At 45.3% G+C, this 22,426-nt stretch overlaps 1 long non-coding RNA gene across 1 annotated transcript in view; it reads right to left on the minus strand.

Moving 5' to 3' along the window:
- Positions 1 to 1,196: 1,196 nt before the first annotated feature.
- Positions 1,197 to 22,426, minus strand: part of LOC138491393 (uncharacterized) — a 163,424-nt gene continuing 142,194 nt past the window's right edge. Inside the window, exon 3 of the long non-coding RNA XR_011275995.1 lies at positions 1,197 to 1,260. This is a non-coding gene — a long non-coding RNA (uncharacterized lncRNA). The remainder of the gene's footprint in view (positions 1,261 to 22,426) is intronic.

A 22,426-nucleotide genomic window follows, 5' to 3' on the forward strand; every position in this document is an offset into this window, starting at 1 on the left:
CACAGAAAGTAGCAATAATTTTGCTTGACGCAGTGAAAGCGTTTGATACCATCAAATGGCCCTGGCTGTTAGCGGTTATGGAAGAATAAGTGATCGGGCCCATATACCTGAAATGGGTGCAGTTATTGTACAGTGAGCCGGTAGCAAGGGTCAAGACGGGCTCCACTATTTCTGAACAATGGCAATTGAGTAAAGGTACCAGACAAGGATGCCCGTAGTCTCTGATGCTCTTTATCTTAGCGTTGGAACCCTTAGCGGTGTACCTGAGGAAGAAATATGGAGAAGTAGGAATCAGAACTAAGGGAGGACAGCACCTAATATCAATGTATGTAGAGGATATGCTCCTATAACTACAATATACAGAAGAGAACCTACAACATATCCTAGAGGATTTGGCACGGTATGCAACATTGCAGGCATAACCGTTAACCCGAAGAAATCAAGTATATACCCCCTGGGAGTGTACATAGGGACGCCCATGCACAAACTGCCGGTGCTACCGATAAACTGGAAAATAGATACGTTTAGATACCTACGTATAGATATATATCATGATCCCGAAGTGGAACACAGACTAAACACAGAAAAGGTGTTGTCCAAAATCGATAACAGCATGGCATTCTGGACCAGACTACCATTGTCCATGATGGATCGAGTAGCATTGCTAAAGATGGTGGTGCTGCCCAGACTACTACCTACACTATTTTGTATAAAGGAGTTGTGTGACTCGTACTAATATCATGCGCCCTTGTCGTAACGTTGAAAGGAAGGATCAATCAATACTTCTTGTACTCCAAGTCAAGTTATTGAGCTTTTATTTCTTCATTGATTCTTAGAAAAATGCCCTATGTGATTACACGTGTATCGACAAGCTATGTCTTTTTCAAATCAGGGCAAATCATAAAATATATAGCAAGCATGGTATTAATCCATTCCAAAATATACAAAAAATGCACCCAATCAAAACATTTTTTAACAACATTAATGAATGGCCATTTGAGGGAGGGGAAAGGGTAGGATTGTTAAGGTTGAGAGAAAAAAAAATACTTTTCAGAAATAAAGGAACAGAAAAAAATATGAATAACAACACAAAACAACAATGAGAAAAAACAATTATGAGAAAATGATTAGTATTGAATAGCTTCCCGATGATTGAGATTGTTTTGTTAAATGTATCGCTCACGGTTGTTTCTTACCTAATCTGTTTGTTTCAAAGTTCATAAATTGAATGCTTTGGTTCAATGGTCATGGGTTAAATCCCTGAAAATTAAACATCATATGGCTCATTAGTGAGTTTATCTTCCCCACGATATTTAAACTCGCTTTGGATAACATGTTGAGCCATCCCTTCCGTTGAAAATAATTAAATTACAGAAAAGGTACGTGCCCTTCGTCTCTCATAATAACTCAGTATTTTGAACTGCCAATATCCGTATTAAGCTTAGTTAAGCATCGTACTATCTCTCTATGTCCAAAATGTATCACCACGTTTTCCCCATGTGTAGATGGACTGTGTAAACAAGCCCCCCATGTCGGAGCCCTCTTAGCACGCTTACCTGCTACCAACGAGCGTGTTCCGTCTCTAACAGTCCCTGTGTGTTCTGTATCTAGGTGCCATTGTGAGCTCAAGTTACTGGACGACTTGGTCCTACTACTGTGTTTACCACTTTCGTCCTGATTCTTGTACAATACGATCATTAAATCATTTGATATTTTGTCGCAAACTCAAATGTTTATTTTATGTGTATCCATTTTGATTTATTAGTACGAGACGGCATTTTAACCAAAAAATTGTTGCTCGATATTTTACTGTTAAATTGCATTTACTGATGGTCCCTAATCCGGCACTGATTTATATTTGTTATTAAGGTCAAAATTGTATTTACGATAAACAATACACAACTGAACTTCAATCGCAATACTGTTCCTTTTGAATTCCTGGCAGTCCCTTTTCTATTTTTAAACCTCGCGGCCATATTTTGGGTAAACCTCAATGTTAACTGTGTGGGTCACGTTCTCCTCAAATGTCGCGCCTAAGCTTTCGTTAAATTGTGTCACTAAACGAGAATAGGCATGTATTAAATGGCTGTTTGCTGTGTGCAGTCAGAGTTTACATAAATGTTTTGTTATCAATAACAAAAGTATTCCAACAAACTGGATTTTAAACAGTGCTGTCCCATTTCCTTACAAAAGTCTTTTGTTTCTGAATCAGTATTTATGTATTAATATTCCAACAATGGCCTATAGTTGCTAATTAAAGTTACAAAAAACGTGGTGTGCGACATGTCTTTTGTTCGACCTTTTCCAAATTATGGTACACTGAAGGGAAAAAAATGAATATACATTTGTACATAAACATGTACTAAATACAACAGTTTTTGACCACAAATTATTAGTAACTAGTTTAACCATTGTTTTCCATGTTTAGAGAAACAAGGCCATCTCATGTTCTGAATACAGGCCTCTTTCCACTGAACGAAATTTGCAAATTAATTTCGCTTCTTCTTGCCGCAATTTCATTTCAAGATTTCCTCCTCTTGGTCCCATGGTCACTCTTAAGTCCAATAAATTTTAAATGTTTCTTGTCAATTAGTTGATGTTTTAGTTGCCAATGTTGAGCTAAGGGTAAATTGGTATCCTGACTACCAATGTTACAGATGTGTTCCCTTATTCTTATCCTAAGTTCCCTAATAGTGAACGGAGTAAGGGGGCCAGGCAAACTCCGTTGTTACCCAGGCATGCGACCGGAATTGTGAATCACAAAGTATTAGCAAAAGGGCGCCGAGGTCCACTTGAGCAGGTACCCACCAAAAAAGGCTCCCCACACTTTGAAGTACTACACTATTTTGAAAATATCCCATACGCAATACAAAAAAGGTTTTTCACAAAAGTACAGAGTATATGCAGGAGCTTCATCTGGCACAACATGAGAAATAGAGTAGCTTTATGGAAACTACAGAACCCTTATGAACAAGGAGGCATTAACCTGCCTAACTTTGAAGTATACTACTTGGCTAGCCAGTTACAATTTGTAGTGAAAAGGCTATCGGAGGAGTAGACACCAGAATCTAAGCTGCTGCATGCCGAGAGCAACCCATACTTCCTAAATGAGATAATATGGCTACCTAGAAAACGAGAAGCCGAAGAGAGCCGGTTGTTGAGATTGGGAGGTGAGATCTGGCATTGGGCGTGTCAGTTTATAAACAATCTGGCTCCGTGCTCCCTGCAGATACCACTGGTGGCACTGGAAGGTGTGCATGAACAGGTTAGGCTGAACGTTAGGAGGATGTGGGAACTGGTTGGGATAGCGGCGGTGGGCGATGTATGGGTAAACGGAAAGCCCAGGGAATTTGAAGGGTTGGTGGAAGACATGGTACTACACCGGGGACAACACATCACGCATTCACGACTACTGAAGATCATAAAAAACACGTGGCCTGAAACCGAAATGGCCCGGCAACCAGGTAATAGAAACGTTTTACAATGTGTCGGATAAGGTCTCCCAAATATATGAGTTGCTGATGACTAAACTTTGAAAAGAAATAATCCAGACAAAACTAAAGTGGGAGGAGGATGTTGGAGAACCAATGTCGGATGGGTTGTGGAGCAGAGTGCAAGGGTATCACAAAAAGGTATCGAGAAATGTGCGGTTGCAACAGATTCAGTTATATGTAACCCACAGAGCATATTTAACCCCAGAAATAAATAGCAAAGTTCAAACATGTGGGAATACAGACATGCCCAAAGTGTGGGGTCGTGGAAGCGAGGTTGGTGCATATGTTCTGGTCCTGTGCAGAGATATGCTGATTTTTGGGAAGAAGTGGCTCAAATCATGGCTAAAGTGGAGATTAACTTAGACGTGAGTACCCCCTGGGCATGCCTTCTGGGGGGGTTCCCAAGGCCTCGCAGAACGAAGCATGTAAACAAGCTAAAGGACCTAGCGTACATACCGACTAAACGCAGAATGAGCTGGAAAGCACGAAAGAGACTGTCTGCACAAGTATGGTGGCAGGTTCTAACCAAATTGGCGAATGTGGAAACAGTGGTGTAGCAAGAAGCCAGGGAAAGGAATGAGGATTCTGTGGAAGGGGGACTGGACGCTTGGAGACAATTGGTGACGGCATTGACTATATCGGACCAAGCCAGTCCGGCTAGAAGTTAGTCCGAGATGGGGAGTAATGGCGAATATGGCATGATGCAGTAGGAAACGGACTGATGCAGTGAGATGTAGGCCTGGGGAGCGGGGGATTATGGGGGGGGTAAGGTGAGAGAAAAGTAGCATATAAATGTACCATGTACATTTATTGTGAACAATGCTCTATAAATATGCATGGTTATATGTTGAAAACCAATAAAAAATGTTACAAAAACAAAAAGGATCGGATGCCAGTCAAACTGCCCTGAGTTCCAGCAAATTCATGAGGAAGGACCTCTCCATGCCTTCCCACAGGACGGGCACTCAAAGATCCTGCTAATGAGCACTCTATCGCCTCACGGATGTATCTGGCACTATGGTGAAGATCTGCCATGGCTGCTGGAATGGGGCTCCATGAAGGAGATTGGTCATGAATGCCCAACTAGCAAATCCCGGGAGAACTGTGAGGGGACCTGAAAAATGTCCCTAATGAACTGGGGCCACTGGCTTCTCAGGGAGCACTGTAGTGCCTGCATGCACAGTCTGACTTCCGGGTCTATGAAGACATAGGATACCAAGAGTTCTTACATCCTCAAGAAAATCTGAGCGGGGAGTCCCCTTTTGGTTGGAAGAGGGCTACTGTGGTCTGAAAGCTCTCCACATTCTTCAATGGTGGGAAGGCAATGCTTACACCATATCAAAGCTGCCTCTATGAACTGCAAGAAAGATGGCACCAGATGTCCCTAGGAAGGGATCATAAATACCATCCAGAGATTATGCAAAGAAAACCTTTGGAGGGAGTGAGAAAGGACTTCTTTAGGTTGATGGGGAAGCCTAAACTGTGGAGAAGATTGCAGGTCGCCCCTAGGTCCTGTAAGGACCCTTCTCTTCTGATCTAGTTTTTGTAAATACTCTTGGGACCAAAATGAGACTGAATGGTAACACTGCAATCTGGTAGTGAGTGCTTGCCACCACAAAACAAAGGTATTTATGATGTGTGTGGTGGATAGGGATGTGAAAGTATGCATCCTGCAAATCCTGAATAAACCAGTTGTAATGCTCGAAGGCTTGCAGGATTTGCATTACGATAACCAGCCTGAATCAGTCCTTTTGTAGGAACTGATTGAGGAATTGAATCCTGCACCCACAGAAGACTTGTTAATTAGTACATTGACTAGTCAAAGCTATTTTCTCATTTCAGGTCAAAGTGTACGAAAAGAAGTAGTGGAACTATGTTCCCTAGAGGCCTGCCCCCGCTCATCACAAACCCATTTGACACACCCCCTCCCACGCACAATATAACCAAAAAAACACATGCGCCTGCTGTTTAAGGGAATGTTCATTGCAGTGAACTGAAAGTGCAAGTTTCAACTTCTTCCTGCACTTTTATTTTAAAATGAAACCATTCCAGCATGGGTTATTATTCCATTGAGCTAAGGACCATTCGTTCAACCTAGCTACTCTAGGATAGAGAAGGTTGATCAGCCTGCAGTCGTCCCACCAAATGACACTATCCCAAGATCATCACAGGCACAACATAAACTAGAATGTGAGACCAAAGCACTACACCCTAGTCAATATCAAGTGTCCTTTCATAAACAATAGCATTCAAAATCACAGATGACTCAGCAAAGTTGGTGAATGCCTCTTTACTGGGTAGCCAACACGTGTTTCGACCTGAACACTCAGGTTTCCGCAGGGCGTTCAAAGACTAATTGGTGAGTTTTAAACTTGTACCAACTCTCCTTTTTCCAGGAATTACTAACATCAGCCAGGAGACAAAGCCTGGATTTAAAATTGACAAGGGGCCCTGTAATTCTAAACCCAGGTGGTTATACTTGCGATTGCTAATCCCTGGTTGGAGTAGAGAAAGTTTCAGGATTTCCCTGAGGGAGTATAGTTGGAGAAGGCAAATCTGCCTTTAGGTCCTCAAATTTAGTATAAGACGTAATTTAACAGTAGGGGGTTAACATTCAGTACCTACTAAACTGGGGTCCGGGAGGAGGTGCATTTCAATACAAGAGAGGGACGGTCATAAGAAAACATAAAAACCCTTAAATCATCTCTGAGGCTTGCAGTAATTTTGTGGCATGTGGTGTCATCGTGGGAGCCTATAGACCACAATGGAGGTCACCCAAAGCCAACCGGAATGCTAATATTTGTGAGGATATCCACCACATCCCAAATTCCACTGAAAGTCACGCTAAGGGAGCCATAGGGTGTGATCTATATGGATCTGAACAAGTATATCATGTGCTCTTAATTGTATAAATGTACAACATGTAAATGTATAACCCTCCTGTACCCACACTGTAATTTAGCTCCCTTCAAGTAACAGCGCTGCGATGCCCTAGGGCTGTTTGCGCGCTATACAAATGTAAATAGTAAATAAATAACCATCCCTCCCAGAAGACAAGTCACGGTTCAGCCTGGACTACTTATGTAGATACCAGAGGGAACCTTTAGAAGTGTGGCCCCAAAATCCAGGTTGGCGCACAAACATTCTCTAAAACTTGGCGCAGAAGTTATCGAGCGAGACTGCAGAGGGAGGCAAATGTAATCTTGCTGAACCTTGGGAAGCAACACTTCTTCCGAAAACCTGGCCATAACAGAACACAAATGATCTGTAAATAGATTTTCTTGCATAACTGGCAGTGGAGACCTGGAGCCTACTAAACGTGATGAGGCGGGGTTCAAACAGATGAAAGAAGCCTGCAAAGAAGTAGTTCAGTCCGGAGGGAGGGGGGTGGAGGGGTTCACTGTACCAGCATCACATGAATCTTTAGAAGCTCAGAGAACGGATCCGTTCCAGAAACAAGCATGGAAGAGCCTAGTTTCAGAAGTCAAGAGGAGAATGCTGAAGGCCCTGCACTTCCACGGGAGAGGACTCTTGCATCATGTCAATGTTAACACAAGAGGAGATGGGGATACATTTCATCAGCTATCAGTATTGAAGCAGTTCCATAAGGAGGGGCTGGAGTAGTGATGTGGATAAGGGAGTATTAGAGGAGGCAGAAGCAGAGAAGGAAAGGGTCGAGTAATATCAAAGGGTAGAGGCAAGGTCTGGAGGCAGCGAGTGACATTGGAGGGAAAGGAGAGGACAGATGCAGAAAACAGAGTGTAGCCAGAGGTCAAGAGAGGGAGAGGAGAAAGGGAGCATGGTAGAAAAGGGACTGAATTGACCAGAGTGTCTGTAAGACAATTCCCTACCCGTATGTAACACTATCCACTGGTTAGAGTAGGAACCGTGTTAGGAAGACCCCAAGGGTGTATAGTTAGAGCAGGCAATTATGCCTTTAGGTCCTCATATTTAGTATGAAACAGAATATGGACATTGGGGGTTGTATCTACTAACCTGAGGTCAGGGACACCAGGTTAGGGAGGAGGTGAGTTTCAAAACGAGAGGGAGACGGCTATATGGCCCTTTGAAGAAAAAACCCATTGAACCGTCTCTGAGGCTGGGAATAATTCTTGTGCCATCTGTGACAGTGGGCCTCATTACGACCCTGGCGGTAGAGTGATAACGGTGCTGGTAGTGATAACGGCGCCGTTATCACTTTACCGCCACATTACGAGTTCTGCTCGCGAGGCCGCTCTTCACGCCTGGTCAGACCAGACGTGCAGAGCGGCACCCGCTAGCAGAACAGGATGGTAGCAACAGTGCCTTTACGAACTGGTTCGTTGTTACCATCCTCCCCATTCCCATTGAGCCCTATAGGAGCTCAATGGGAATGGGGACGTACCGGGTCCCGGTCCCACGAATGGGAATTACCGGGCCCGCAAAGGTCGGAATGGCCTGGTTATTCCCATTTTGCGGGACCCAGGCCCGAGTTTGGGGGTAGCCATGCAAGTAAAAACACCATGGCTACCTCCAACCTCGTGATGAGGCCCAGTATACCTGACCAAATCTTCAAGACTGGGGATACGTCTGGCTGCCTTTCCATTAAGTAATTAAATATATTTTTAAAACTCTGAAGTTGAGCGGATCTCTGCATGGGCCGATAATACATGGAGCCGTTCATCGTAGAGTCGGAATTGAAGGCCCCAAAGCCATTGGCATACACAACACTGTTGCTGTATTCAGAGATGCCGATTTATGAGGCTCACCTGGGTCAGAGGTCAAATCTGTGCAGAAGTGGCTTGGACTTTTACCAAATGTGTCCTTATGTGGAGCAGAAGGGAGAGAGTTTTTCATGCTTTCCGGAGTATGCTCATAGATTTTTAGCATTAATTTACTGAAAGTCGACCATTCTTGAGGAGTGGACGGTGAAGAGGGGAACACAGGCCTCTTACCGTTATCTTTACTTTGGTCATTGTCTAGTCTACCCGATCGCCCCGTGGAAGGACAGTGACAATTCCTCGCTCATGGGGGTGAAACTGGAAACTCCCCTGGAAGATGGCACAACAGCTGTGCTGCAGTATCTGTCAGTCAGAGAACCAGAAAGGGAGGATAGCTCAGAGGCAACGCATAGCAACACAGGTTCCAATCCCAGTAGATCATAATAATTTGCAGAATACGTGGCAGCAACTAATCACACAGTGCAAAGGTCTCCAATGTGGAAATATGGCATCCGCTAGGCTACGGGGCACTGCTCCTCAGCTGCATCCTGCATTGTGAGCATTTCTTGGATTCTGTGGTCTGCTGTTTGGAAGACCAACCCAGCCCGTTTTCAGACTTTGCATTCTCCTGATGTTTTGCTTCGATTGTTTCTGGACTTGCCATCTTCCTGGCTTCTGACCTGGACCTTCTCGACTTCACTCTCGGATCTTCTACTGTTTGTCAATACTTGGGAACTCGAACTGCAAGTTTTGGTTTAAGTGGATTTTGTTTGCCTTGTTGTGGAACTTTTCAAAGACCTTGCCTGGATGCTGGCGTACAAGGGTGGAATACGGATTGAAACGTACCTGCTTCGTCACCCTAGACTATGCTTGGGATGTGTGGCCTTTCCTCACAGTTTTGAAGAGGACTCAGGAGTTCTGATGTTGGGAATTCATTGATTAGGTGCCCTGTGTTCTTTGCTGTTCTCCCAGATATTTATATTTGTATATTGCCAAGACAGCAAGGTAAGGACAAGGTGCTATGTTATAATAGAATTGGTGGTGATCTTTGTACTGCTTTCAGCTGGGATAAGAGCCTTGTGGTATTCCTCCCACCTTTTCTCTTAACACCTCTGTGTAGGGATACTCTTATCGTCCTACACATTGTGGTTGAGAGGAAAGTCTGAACGCCCTGAGGGGGTCAGAAACTTAACAGCTTTCCGGATTCCTTCGATATCGTGCAGTGCCCCTTATGTTACTTAAAGGCATTCGAGAGGAAGAACAACCATTTTTAGAATGGCAATATCTTTTCTTTTTCTTCTTCCTTCTCTTTCCTCTGAACTTGAATGGCTGTCTGAGGAAGGGGAGCTAAGCGCCAGAGTCGTCTTCAGTGTGTCTTTGGAAGAAGTCTCAGGAGTGTTCTTAACGAAGACCTGCTCACTAACCACATCATGGGTCATTGTCTCACAGGTTCCACAATCACTCTTAATATCCTGTACATAATCTGCAAACTGTTAATTTTCTGTATTTAATTTACTGTACTAATGATACAATGTTTATATATTGTTAATTATGTGTGTAATTATGTAACTATGTAACCTATGCCTCACATATCCTGTACTGCTGCGCCCTATTACCCTCGGGTCTGGTGCGCATTATAAATGAATAAAACAAACAAACAAACCGTGTCCTGTTTTTGCCCCAAGACAAAAAATAGCCAAGCAATATGGATTCACCAACAACACTGATTGGGGACAATGTTTGCAGGCTGCAAAGCCCGATTTAGGCAGAGACATTGTAATTGTAAATTTAAACAAAAACAATGAGTGACCCCTCAGAAATGACAGGACTATGTAGGAGCCAGACCTCACCACCTAGTTGGCAAGAAAAATATTCTAGAGCTGACTGCGTCGGGGTGATATTTCATAAAATAAGTAATCTACAGAAGGAATGTGTCCTTTAAAATGAGCAGCTCTATTTGTATTTATTACTTTATTGAATTTATATAGGACGTTCACTAATGCGCTGAACATTAGCAAAAAAGACAGTACAAACAAATTGAATGGAGGAGTTAAAAACAGATTGAAGGGGAGCAAAAGCGCAGGCAGGGAGACCAAGAGGGGGAAGGGGGAAGTGCGAGAGAGTGAGAGAGTGAGGGTGAGAGAGTGAGAGACCGACCGACCATAAGAGGCTTGTGTTGGTGTGCCTGTATATAGCTGGGGGTAGGATCTCTCAGATTCCTCTGGAATCCCACCCCCTCACCCAAAGTATCCCTCTGTAAATGCCTGTGGAACTTTGTATGTGGCAATCGGCACTGATTGGCTGGTTGAGACCTCCAAAGGTTTGGTCCTGTAGTCCTTTGTCCCAACCATTGACCTTAGTTAGGGTAACTATTGAAGTTTACGGAACACACCTGACACTGCACTAATTCTTCATTGAATCCTCATCTGTGCGCTTCCCTGACTTCACACCAAAGTTCTTGGCTACTTTCCTCTGGGTCTGAGGCCCTTTGTTGCTAATCATGACCAACTGGCAGACAACCATGGCTTCTCTGACTGTACAGTGTGGGCACCACTCTGCAAGATCTTCATTTACAAGAATCCTGCACTACTTCTGCATATTCACTTTGAGGGGTTCCTGGGCTCTGACTGGCCTCTTGGTTCTGCTCTTCTAACAGTGGGGTCCTATGCTGTAGACCCTACTGTAAGCAAGTCATGGTACCATAAGTATGACGCTGAAACAAAAGGTATAATTTGTAAAACCTTTATTTATGATTCAATGGGGTTGGAGAAACTCCTACTCAAATAATAAATGAAACAGTCCTAGTTGAGTCAAGTCAAAACAAAATTGCCTATACTAACAAAATCTAATGCCGGCCCTATACCTTGTGCAAAAAAGTGTGAATGGAAGAAGATGTATGCAAAGGAAAGTCAGTGTTCAAATATAAAGAATAAATGTTTCTAGTCAGCTCTCCACCTCACATTAGACAGCACGGAGTAAGGCGGTCCCCGTAGGAACGATGACACACTCTGGCTCAGATTCTTAACACAAAAGCAGTTCACAACGTGAATCAAGGCCCTCCTGGCCTTCCACGTTAAAATCTCGGCTTCCAATTTACACAACAAAGTTCACCATAAAGTTAATGTTGGTCAGACCTCTTAAAGCAAAGGTTCTCATTGGTCTGCCTCTGTCAGGCTCCGACCTCTTAAAGCAAAACCAATTACTTGCCGGGGTTCCCTTCCCCAACCTCAATTCACCTCCTTTAAGGGTTCCCTTCCCCTAACTTGTTATCCTTTCAGTCACCCTCATTCGGGCTCGGACCGTTTCCTGATGTCGAAGACTTTCAAATGTGCATGGCTTTTCTACAGACTTCCGCAGGACCACTTCGACTTTCCAGCTTTCAACTTACACTCTTGTGTCATTTGCCCGAGTGCTTCCTGGACTGGGTAGTTCACTGTTTATGCATCAAAGTTCAATGTTCACCATTTTACTTTACCCTTCTCTCAGGTACATTTTTATCACCTTACTTTTACAGTTCATTCACTTTATCGCTACAAACTTTTAACCTTTCACTGAGACTTTCGAATGGGCTACTTCCTTTCGCCAGAGCACTCCGTTTGTTTGTTTGTTTGTTCATTTGATAATGCACACCAAACCCTCAGGTAGCAGGGCGCAACAGTTACAAGAATATTTAGAGCTTAGTTACAACAGATGGTTATTACAGTACATACTTACAAAAGATATATATATACAAGGAAACAAGGAAAGGTAGAATACATGCTACATGTATAACAAAGTCATAAACATGATGTCAGAGTCAAGGTGTCATTCAATGGAGGGTAGCGGTTTATGAACTGTCCTTGGTGCGGAGCCAGTTCAGAAGGTTACGTCTAAAACTAGAGTAGGGCTGGTCCTCTCTCAAGGCAGTGGGTAGTGCGTTCCAGGCAATAGCAGCTTTGACTGGGAAGCGTGCTCCTCCAGCTTTGGACAGTTTGAACCTGGGAACTTCTAGGCATAGGTCATTAGAAGTTCTAGTGTGGTAAGTAGAAATAAATTATTTTGGAGAATCTAGCAGAGATATAGGGGGGTGCAGCATTGTTAAGTCCTTTGAATGTAAGGGATACCATTTTAATGAATATCCTGTCACTAATTTTTAGCCAGTGGTTGTCTTTCCTGATGTTGGAGATGTGCTCTCTGCGGGATATGTTGAGAGCTGCTCTTAGGGCATTGTTTTGCAGTATTTGCATTTTATTTAAGGTGTTTGTTAGCACCTGCATAGAGGGCATTGCAGTAATCAAGCTTGGACATTATAAGTGCATTGGTAAGCGTAATGCAATTCGTTTTGGATAAATAGGGTCTGCAGGCCCGAATCAATTTACAGGTATAAGCTGTAGAGGAGACCATGGAGCGAAATTGCTTTTTGAGAGATAATGTTGAATCAAGGTAAAAACCCAGTGTTTTTACCTCAGTGACTACTTTGATAACATTACCGTCAATGTTAAAGGCAGCGTAGCGTTTTTTGAGGTTGGAGTCAGAACCCAGGATCAGGCTAACTCAGTATTTTATTTATTTATTACATTTGTTACACGCCCAAACCCTCAGGTATCACGGCGAGGTTGTAAAAACAATGTTCAAGATTACAAACAATATTAGCAAAGATACACAGAGGGATAGATAATTTGGCAGTCAATCAAGCAATATGGCAATCAAAGCCTAGTTACAACTTTATACATGAGAAAAAAATTATAGTTACATTTACAGACTCTCAGGGTTATTGCCCTTCATATTATTTGAAAAGACATGTTTTGAGTGGTTTTTTGAAGCCTGCGAAGGATTCCTCTTCTTTGATACTATTGGGAAGGGCATCCCAGTGTTTGGGGGCTAAGTATCGCTGACTTTACAGCAATCGTTACTTCAAAGTTCAGTTGCAGGTCTGCCTTTCTTTGCGTCTCACCCGCACGTGTGCAGCCTTCAATTGTGCGATATAATCTTGCAACTTCAATCTTTCTTTAGCACACACCGGTCTCTCATGTCACTTGCCAACTCACCGGCTGTGTGCATTTCTGTCTTGTCTTTTACTGTCTTTCAATTCATGAGTCAAGGTGTCATGATCTCTGCTTCCAAAAGATCAGGACTTGCCCGACTCCCTTGGAAGCAGACCCATAACCCCGGTTCCGAGTGCCAGCCAGTCCCAATTGGGACCTTTTGGACCCTGTCCTGGCGCCAGTGCCACCAGGCTCATAAAGATGCCCAGTCCCAGCGCTGGAAGCGCCGGGCTCATAATGCTTGGGTGGACTTACCTGCAGCAGACCATGCTGCTTACTTACCTGCCAGTTGAACCCCTGATCCTCTTCTGTTTGGGACTACTTTTCCTGTTGGGTGGGGCAGGAGCCACTCCCTAGGTTCAGAACACTGGAACTCTTCTGGAAAGCAGGAACTCTTTTCTTACCTAGGCGTGGCTGTGGAAGGAGACACCTAAGCACTACAGGAGGCTATTTAAACCACACCCGATGGATGAATCTTGCTTTGTGTTATTCTGCATTCTCTGCAGCAGAACGCTCATCGTGTCTTCTGCTTCTGATCCTGGGCCTAAGGGAACAAAGGCTTACCATCCTGGAATCCAGTCTTCAGCAGCACCTGTAAAGACAAAGAAAGAACAGGTTAGCACTACGGTCTTCAGTGGCAGCGCATCTCCTACCTGGTCCATCGGCTGTCACCAACGCCTCGCGCTGCATTCTGGCATCTGAAAGACAAAGGCTTACCTACTCTTCGCATGCTCCGGAGGTCTTCGCACTGCATTCCGGCATCTGAAAGACAAAAGCTTACCAGCTCTTTGCACGCTCCGGAGGCCTTCGGCGCTGCATCCCGCATCTGAAAGACAAAAGAAGGTGCGTTTAAAGACATTGGGCAACTTTATTACTCACGTGCCATTACTCCTTCCCACGCCGAATCCAGTGGGTATTCCAGCACCCTTCAGCTTCTCTAAAGCTACGAACTTGTACCTGCAAGATTAAAGGGACAGTTAGTGCGCATCGTGAAGCAGGCTACAAGCGCTTACTTACGTGCTTCCAGGCGCTTCTATGCCTCACGCGGGTTCGATCCTCAACTCTCATCAGCCCGCCATCCGCCATCGCCGGAACCCTGCAAAACAAGAGAGATCATTACAAAAGACTTTTAAGACATTTGAAGTGCCCAGAACTTACCGTTCGTGCAGTTAACGACGGACAGCAGTCCTCTGAGGTCAAGAGGCCTGCACCCTTATCCAGTGAAGAAACTGGTTACGGCACCCTGCCCCGAGGCAGATGGAGAGCTCGGCGTTCACTTACCTAAGGTGAGGGCGTTAACCTTTGGGGTTCTACAGGAGAAGAGAAAGGGAAGAGGAGAGAGGCACCCAATAACCCCAGTTACTTAATCCCATATTTTCTATCTGCAGACATCTTACTCTTCGAGTCAGACATACAGTGCACAGAGGTCCAGCCCAAAGAGCCAACCGTGTGTTACACATCACCTTTGAAGATACGGCATTCACCCAGTCAAGACCGGCGCCTCTTCGGGAATCAGGTGAGCGTTACAGAACACAAAGCCTACCGCAAAACTCCCACCCAGGCGCTATGGAAACCTCGGATACCGACCAGCTAGCCCAGTTACTTGGGGAACTAAGAGCAGAAGTGCATGCAGCCCGTCAGGAAACGAATGCTCTAAGAAGGGAACTGATTATTTCCAAGGAGCGAACAGACGATCTCGCTAGACAATTGCTACAGTCACAAGCCGGACAAACTCCGTTACCCGCATCAGGGGCAAATCTTCCTTCAACATCCTCTACGAACCCAGTGCAGATCAACCTACCTGGGAATGTACCTCTGGCTCCGCCTGAACGATTTTCTGGTGACCCAAAGAGGTTTGCAGTATTTATTAATCAGTGCCGGTTGCACTTCTTATGCCGGCCAGCTGCCTTTCCAACTGATCAAGCTAAGGTAGCTTTTGTGCTTTCGTACCTTAGTGGCAATGCGGCATACTGGTCGATCCCTCTAGTTAATCAAGATGATCCGGTTCTCCATGATTTTCAAGCTTTTCAGCTCAGTATGGAAAAACTGTTTGCAAGACATTCACAGGGGCAGGCCTTGGACAATGAGCTCCTTTCATTGCGACAAGGTAATCAAGACCTTTTGGCTTATATTGCGTCTTTCAACAGACTGATAGTGGAAACTCGATGGGCCTGAGAACAAAAGGATTACGCTGTTTTATAGAGGTCTACGTGGAGAGCTCAAAGATGTGTTAGCCCAAGTAGTGAATCCCCCGCAAGACTGTTCGGACTATATTGACTTAGTCGTTCAAATTGACCACAGACTGCAGAACAGGAAGGCCGATCGTTCCAAGTTTGATGCTCGAGTATTTTCCAAACCACCAACTCCTACCAAAGGAGTAGACTCCGGGGAACCCATGCAAATAGGGGGCCTGAAAGGACCACTAACACAAAAGGACCGGCAAAGGAGAAAACAGCTGCAATTATGCCTCTATTGCGGAAACTCGGGGCACTTTCTTCGAGACTGTCCGGTGAAACCAGCCAAGAAGGCAGTAGGAGCTGCAGTTACCAGGGTCACAAACTCTGAGCAGGGAAACGACCTCGCCCGACAAGAATAGAGGTCCTCTTGCCGAGCGTTAAAACCAGTTCCGTGACCTCGCATTTCGTGATACCTATGGTCCTCATTAGCCCTGAACATCCGGATCGATTACATGCGATTGAAGCTTACGTCGACAGCGGTGCCATCGGCAATTATGTGGATCATGAAATGGTTTTGAGGATGAATCTGACTCTTTGTCCAAAGGCTGTAAAGGACGTCATTACTACGGTGGATGGTACAGAGATAGCCTCCAGACCAGTAACGCATACCACCCAAGAAGTGACGCTAGTAAGTCAAGATGGACACCATGAGAAGATCGTGTTCGATGTGATCAAGGCCCCTCAGTTCCAGATTATTCTAGGAATTCCTTGGTTAGAGAAGCACAATCCTCAGATCGATTGGCGAGCAAGAACGGTTCAGTTTCCAGAATGTGTCTCTACTTGTCACCCTCGACCTGGTGTTGCACTGGCAGCAATTTCCTCGGAGGCTCCCCAGTTACCTCCTGAATACCTAGAATTCCAAGATGTTTTCCGGAAGGATCAGGCTAACTCTCTACCTCCTCATAGGTCTTATGACTGCCAGATAGACCTGATACCTGGATCTACTCCTCCTTGTAGTAGAATTTATGCCCTCACCGAGCCTGAGAATCTTCACCTCCGACAATACCTGGATCAATACCTAGCGAATGGGTTTATTCGTCCTTCCAAGTCCCCTGCTTCCTCAGCTTTGTTCTTCGTTCCAAAAAAAGAAGGGGACCTTAGAACTTGTATAGATTATCGCTCCCTGAACCAGATCACCGTTAAGAATAGATATCCGTTACCTTTGATCCCTGAACTCCTGGACCAAGTCAGAAAAGCATGCATATATACAAAGCTGGATCTTAGAGGAGCCTACCACTTGGTACGAGTAAAAGAGGGCGATGAATGGAAGACGGCCTTCCGCACCAACTATGGGGTATTTGAATATCAGGTCATGCCCTTCGGACTTTGCTATGCCCCGGCCGCCTTTCAATATTTTATGAACGATGTCCTCAGAGAGCTCATAGATGTGTGTGTTGTTGTTTACATTGACGACATCCTCGTTTATTCTTCATCGGAAACTGAACATCGGAAACACGTGAAAATGGTCCTCGAGAGATTGCGTCAACACAAACTTTTCGCTAAGTTGGAAAAATGTGTTTTCAACGTGACTGAAGTTGAATTCTTGGGATTCATATTATCACCTAGCGGAGTGCGTATGGATTCAAAGAAGGTCGATGCAATTCTCAAATGGCCATCGCCATTCTCCATAAAAGGTGTTCAAAGCATGTTAGGCTTCGCTAACTTTTACTGCAGGTTTATCCCCGAATTCTCTCGAATAGTCCAGCCCATCACCGCCTTGTTAAAGAAAAACAAACGTTTTGAATGGTCTACCGAGGCGGAACAAGCTTTCCAGAATTTGAAGACTAGATTTATCTCTGCACCGATCTTAAAACATCCTCGCCCAGAACTCCCCTACATCGTTGAAACTGATGCTTCGAGCCTTGCCATGGGGGCAGTTCTATCACAAAAGGACCCAGTAACCAATCAGTTGCATCCCGTGGCATTTTGGTCCCGCAAATTCTCGCCTCCTGAAATCAATTACACTATTACTGATAAGGAACTTCTAGCTATCAAGTCCGCCTTTAAGGCTTGGCGGCATTATCTTCTGGGGGCCCGACACACCGTTACTGTGATTACAGATCACCGAAACCTGCAATATTTGAAAACCGCAAAAGCTCAATCCTCTAGGCAACTCCGTTGGGCACTATTCTTTGCCGAGTTTGACTTCATAATTACCTATCGACCTGGTACAAAAAACGGTAAAGCTGATGCCCTTTCTCGGATGGGAGTGGAAGAACATTTGATCAATCCTAAACCTGTACCTATCATTCCCGAACAAAGAATTCTAGGTGTAATCGCCACACAATCCATAGAGGAAGTTAAGGATAAAGCCAGGCTACTGGTAACTCCAGCAGACATACAGAATTGGCATCTGCAGGGAAAGGACTTTACGGTGAAGGATAACCTATTATATTTCCAAGAACGGTTATACCTGCCCAGCACAGATTTACAGAAAAAGGTAATCTCTTGTTATCACGATTCTTTAATGGAAGGACATCCTGGTATGACCAAGACCTCGGAAAAGATCAAGCGCTACTTCTGGTGGCCGTCTTGGAAAAAAGATATCAGAGACTTTATAATGTCCTGTGGAGTATGCGCCCAAAACAAGAGTCAAAAGGAAAAATCAGACGGCCTCTTACGCCCTATAGACATCACGCCTCGCCCTTGGCATACGCTTTCTATGGACTTCATCACCGATCTACCTCCATGCTCCGGATACAATACGATCCTAGTAATCGTGGACCTATTCTCCAAGATGGCGCATTTCATTCCACTCAAAGGCTTACCAACAGCAGCAACTCTGGCCCGAGAATTTCTCGAAAACATCGTCCGACTGCACGGTTTTCCTTCAGTTCTAATTTCGGATCGAGGTAGTCAATTTATTTCTCATTTTTGGCGAAGTTGCTGTCGGTCGGCTCAAATTGATGTGAGACTTTCGACCAGCCACCACCCTCAAACCGACGGACAAACCGAGAGGACCAATCAAACTCTGGAACAGTATTTGCGCTGCATGCTACAACAAACTGAAAAAACTTGGAAAGATATCCTTTGGATAGCCGAATATGCCTACAATAACTCTGTCCACTCGGGAACTGGGAAAACCCCGTTTTTTCTTTTATACGGTGGTCACCCTCGAACCTCGGAGTTGGATCCACTCCAAGATCTTGGAACACCAGCAGTAGACCACCTGCATTCTACAATCACCCAAGCCTTTAAGGAAGCCGTTTCTCACCTTCAAAGGGCTAAAGAACAATACAAGAAAGGAGCAGACCAACATCGGAAGGAAGCCCCCCAATATCAAGTAGGAGATCAAGTCTGGTTATCCACCAAATATCTACCTCCAAAAGGACCACGCACATTCAACCCAAGATACCTTGGTCCCTATTCCATCACTACCATAGTAAATCCAGTAGCGGTCAAGTTGGACTTGCCCCCTCACATGAAGATACATCCGGTCTTCCACGTCTCTCTATTAAAACCCGTGCAACCTCAAACCCGACTAACTACATCTCCAAAACCTATTCTAGTTGATGGAGAACTCGAGTTTGAAGTCAAAAGCATCCTGGATTCCAAGATCTCCAAATCTAAACTATTTTACCTCATTGACTGGAAAGGCTACGGTCCCCAAGAAAGATCCTGGGAACCTGCAGAATATGTCCACGCGCCTCGTCTAATCAAAAGATTTCATCGAACATTTCCTAACAAGCCCAAACCCCCGGAGAAGCCCGGTTTGGGAGGGGCCTTGAGGGGGGGTGCTGTCATGATCTCTGCTTCCAAAAGATCAGGACTTGCCCGACTCCCTTGGAAGCAGACCCATAACCCCGGTTCCGAGTGCCAGCCAGTCCCAATTGGGACCTTTTGGACCCTGTCCTGGCGCCAGTGGCACCAGGCTCATAAAGATGCCCAGTCCCAGCGCTGGAAGCGCCGGGCTCATAATGCTTGGGTGGACTTACCTGCAGCAGACCATGCTGCTTACTTACCTGCCAGTTGAACCCCTGATCCTCTTCTGTTTGGGACTACTTTTCCTGTTGGGTGGGGCAGGAGCCACTCCCTAGGTTCAGAACACTGGAACTCTTCTGGAAAGCAGGAACTCTTTTCTTACCTAGGCGTGGCTGTGGAAGGAGACACCTAAGCACTACAGGAGGCTATTTAAACCACACCCGATGGATGAATCTTGCTTTGTGTTATTCTGCATTCTCTGCAGCAGAACGCTCATCGTGTCTTCTGCTTCTGATCCTGGGCCTAAGGGAACAAAGGCTTACCATCCTGGAATCCAGTCTTCAGCAGCACCTGTAAAGACAAAGAAAGAACAGGTTAGCACTACGGTCTTCAGTGGCAGCGCATCTCCTACCTGGTCCATCGGCTGTCACCAACGCCTCGCGCTGCATTCTGGCATCTGAAAGACAAAGGCTTACCTACTCTTCGCATGCTCCGGAGGTCTTCGCACTGCATTCCGGCATCTGAAAGACAAAAGCTTACCAGCTCTTCGCACGCTCCGGAGGCCTTCGGCGCTGCATCCCGCATCTGAAAGACAAAAGAAAGTGCGTTTAAAGACATTGGGCAACTTTATTACTCACGTGCGATTACTCCTTCCCACGCCGAATCCAGTGGGTATTCCAGCACCCTTCAGCTTCTCTAAAGCTCCGAACTTGTACCTGCAAGATAAAAGGGACAGTTAGTGCGCATCGTGAAGCAGGCTACAAGCGCTTACTTACTTGCTTCCAGGCGCTTCTATTCCTCACGCGGGTTCGATCTTCAACTCTCATCAGCCCGCCATCCGCCATCGCCGGAACCCTGCAAAACAAGAGATATCATTACAAAAGACTTTTAAGACATTTGAAGTGCCCAGAACTTACCGTTCGTGCAGTTAACGACAGACAGCAGTCCTCTGAGGTCAAGAGGCCTGCACCCTTATCCAGTGAAGAAACTGGTTACGGCACCCTGCCCCGAGGCAGATGGAGAGCTCGGCGTTCACTTACCTAAGGTGAGGGCGTTAACCTTTGGGGTTCTACAGGAGAAGAGAAAGGGAAGAGGAGAGAGGCACCCAATAACCCCAGTTCATTAATCCCATATTTTCTATCTGCAGACATCTTACTCTTCGAGTCAGACATACAGTGCACAGAGGTCCAGCCCAAAGAGCCAACCGTGTGTTACACATCACCTTTGAAGATACGGCATTCACCCAGTCAAGACCGGCGCCTCTGCGGGAATCAGGTGAGCGTTACATTGGCCTAGCCTCCCCAACTCTGCCGTTCACCCGGGAGGGTCGCTGTCATCCTTGAAATACAATGCAGCCTTCTCGATTGGGATTTGGCCTTCTCCGCATGACTTTCGGTGCCTTTTGGAGGCAACAACCTCCTGCAGGGAAGTCCTGGGGCCCTCAACCCGTAACTCTCGTCCCTATGTCCGTTGCTCTACTCCAGAAGGTTCACTCTTACTCGTGTTGCACCTTGCTCAGAGTGTCTCTCTATGTTCTGCCTTTTATCCATGTAAGGAGAGCTAATTGGCATCAGATGAATGTTCTTAGAGTCAAGTGCCTGACTTTGCCTGACACAATTAGCAGGACATGTCCAATGCGATGTGTAAGAGTTAGCATTGTTACTTTTAGTCACCCTCTTCCTCAGCCCCGTGTTTGTGTAAAAAGGGGCAGGGGAGTTGGGACATTGGATAATCCTATGTAACAGGAGGGATTATGGGTACAGGAAAGGGAGGAATACTGCGTCTCACCATCAGCTGCCTCACCCCCACCCCCCGAAGACCCCTCACCCAGATGATCCTCCTGCACTGGTCCACCCCCAGGAACTGGATCCAAAAGCAATGGCCGTGTCTTGGGCACCTGGATGACAAGTCCCAGAAGACTAGTGGGTGGGATACCCTTAGGTTTCTCGCACTAGCCATCCAGAGGATAATCGCAACTTCCCTACCTCCTGTTTCAAGGATTCACCACTGAAAGCTTAAAAACCGCCCTGCTTCAAAATCCTTTCTTCAGCTGAATAGCCCCTGAGATTTTGAGACGGTCCTTTGTTCCATTCTTCCGGCGTTGAGGAGTTTCATTGCACACCCCGTTCCATTGAGATTAGGACCACAGAACCCTTGGTTGCAGACATCAGAGCTACTCTCTGTAATCTCAAGTAGTGAATTGACTTCTTGGACTGGATCTTTTATGTGGTCTCCCATCATCCATCGCTGGGTCTTCTTTGGGCTTGCCTGTAAACGGGACACCAACAGTTGTGTCCCAGGTGTACCATAATTACATGTCAATACACTATGCAAACATTTGACCATATTTAACATAGAACCCTTCATTTCTTTCTTAATTCATGTATCCCAACTTAAAATATTCTTAAAGCATTCACAAAATGTCGCAGGGCTCAACTGTCCCTTTATCAAGTGTGAATTATTGACTATGATAACATATTTAATCATCCCAAATATCATTGTGATTAATATTCCAGGCCTTGCATGCACGAAACTTACTTATCCATTGAAAGATCAGAGCCATCTATGCGGCCCTGATGGAAACCACTTCCATTGTGCTGTCCTCAATCTGAAAGAAAGCCTCTCTTCTAAGAATTCGGTTTTTCTGTAGTCGATGTGCTTCTCCCAGTGCCCTGCTCGAGTTTGATGTTATAAGCAGTGCTCCTATTCTGAGCTCTCATTCACCCTAAGATCCAATGTACGTCTCTCTGTTTGAGCATGTTTTGATAGTCACCTCCAGGTGGATGTCTTTAAATCATTTTCAAAACTTTGCATTTTAATTGGGATGACTTATTAAAAGTGACTGGCCGCCGATAATTCAGCATAAGGATTCCAAAAGCTGGATTCATGCGCAGAACATGTAGGTGGTTCCTCCACGTATGTCATAGCACAGAGGCAGCTAATTAGAGGAGTCCACCCTTTGCTCATGCATGCGGGATGGTGTCATTGACGCCTCGAGGTTAGGCCTTCAATGATCAAAACACGTCTGCAATGTACGCAGCCAGGTCCGC

This window comes from Ambystoma mexicanum, chromosome 10 (assembly GCF_040938575.1).
Source record: "Ambystoma mexicanum isolate Mex_15411 chromosome 10, UKY_AmexF1_1, whole genome shotgun sequence".
In the NCBI taxonomy this organism is placed as follows: domain Eukaryota; kingdom Metazoa; phylum Chordata; class Amphibia; order Caudata; family Ambystomatidae; genus Ambystoma; species Ambystoma mexicanum.